Here is a 2,173-nt window from a genome sequence, read left to right as displayed (position 1 = left end):
GGAGGGGCTGGGTGTTTTGGTGATGGCCGGGGAACCCTTTCCTCAAGGAGACAGAAAGCTGTGTGGCATGACGAACGCGCAAATAGCTTGAACGACAGAGGTGTCCAGCCAAGCAGGAAGACATTTAAAAGAAATCCTCCCAAGCTGTGTTCCTTTCATATATGTGTCATTGTGGTATGTAGGGCAAGCACTACGGTTTCCTTCGTAAAAGAATCAGGATTTGTTCCTCCCCGATTAACTTTTTTTTTTTTTGAAATTTAATATAAATTAATGACAGTAAATTTTTTCTTAATTTGTTGCCCACATACACCTTATCTGGTTACAGTGATCTAAATCTGTATTTCTAGATCATAAATATGTACCAATAGGGTAATAATTTCCCCAGATATTTAAGGAGAAGCATAAGCAATTATCACTGCATTTTTTCAGCAGGTGTGTGTTGACTGTTTAGGAGCTTTAGTAGTTATTTTGTCATAAAACAGCTACGTGTTCTAGTCTAAAACGTACGTGACTATTGAGCAGTCTTTCATACATATTTAAATAGGTTCTGAGGAGTAGTTGTCTAGAGATGGCGAATGAATATGTTAGGGGGAAAAAAAACCAAAACAACCCCCCAAAAAACAACTCTGCCTGAAATGGTTCTGTATCTTTCTGGAAAAAAAATAATCCATTTTCTTCTGGCATTTTGTTTTCAGCAAAGTGCCAGAAGATTCCAATGACTGTATTCACTGAAAGGCCTTGGTCAGGGGTTCAGATTTATTCAAAACAAATATTAAATCCCACTGTGTGATTTTTATGCATTTAAATGTGACTGGCAATGAGTTCTTCCATGAAATCTTCAGTTGTCCTTACTTAAAAATTGTGCGGAGAAAATAGCGAACAAAAGACCGAAAATGGGATGCTTTCTGCTGCATTGTGAGCAGGATCTGTAGTAATGGAATTGTTAAGCTGTGGAAAATACTTGAACCAAGATAGCAGCTGACGTTGTTCACAAGAAGTAATTTGTTTCCATTCCTGTTGAAAAAAAAAAAAAGTCTGTGTTGGTTGGATTGAAATAGAAATTTTATTTTAAAATCAGATTTAGATGTTACGCTTCTATGAGATCCATAGTTGATGAAGTTAGCAAATACGTTTGTGGTTGGTTTTTTTTAAGTAACAAAAAAAAAGGTAGCAACAATAACAAAAATGTTGATTGTCAAAGCCTGTCTTTTAAGCATTTTTTACATGTTGTTCTCCTGCACAGCAGGAAGGTAGGAGAAGCCTTAAATCTCCTGAGACAGGGTGGTACCTCTTGGTGTGAAATTCCTATTTCTCAACTATACATTTTAAAACTAGCCTTAGTAATTTAATGCAAATAACTTAGTATGTTTGCTGCCTTATTTTTGTCTACTTAATATATTTACGGGGTTGTAATTGTTTTATTCATAAATACATTGCTTTTGGGGGGCAATTAATTGCTTCCCTTGTATTGGAGGAAATAATAGGAATTCCTCCCTTTTCTCCGCTGCATGTTAGTATAGTGTGGGAGTTTGCTTTTTCCATTTGTCCCTGGAGTGTAGGCAGCAGAAAAATGGGGTGGAGCAGACTGCAGATGCCGTTGATGGAGATGATTGCCAAGAGTAGTCCAGCATTGTGCTCCCATAGCTGACCATAGATCAAATGGAGTGGCAAGCTGCCTTCTCACTGCTGCAACTCATACACGTTAAGCTATGCAAATGCCATGAGAGATATGCACTAGCTTCAGCAGGCACAAAGGCACATAACTGCAGCCCTCCATGAACTGCTTTGGGGATTGCAGTGTACTAAGGGGAAAATGTAGGATTAGGAAGGCAAGGAAATTTTCAGCTAAAAATTCAGTGGGCCAGATGCACCTAATGGCTGCGTAATTAGCCATCTCAAAAACCGCCTTGTGTTGCAACTGCTACTTGCCCATTTTTTACTGTGGTAATTGAAAGTAAACATCTTTGTAGATATATATATCCAAAACCTATTGGGTTTGTGTCTTTAAATTACGCCACCCCACTTGATTACGCTGTAGCAAGAAGTGTAGTTTGCAAAGTCCAGATAACTTTCTTTACTTTTTGCTTTGACCTTCAGATTATGGTAGTTTTGGTTTTGGTTTTTTTAACTAGCTGGAAAGGTTAGTATGTATCAAACTAATTAAGCTTTCCTG

Source organism: Egretta garzetta, unplaced genomic scaffold (genome assembly GCF_000687185.1).
Source record: "Egretta garzetta isolate BGI_Z169 unplaced genomic scaffold, ASM68718v1 scaffold190, whole genome shotgun sequence".
Classification (NCBI taxonomy): Eukaryota; Metazoa; Chordata; class Aves; order Pelecaniformes; family Ardeidae; genus Egretta; species Egretta garzetta.
This window is presented reverse-complemented; position numbering follows the sequence as displayed.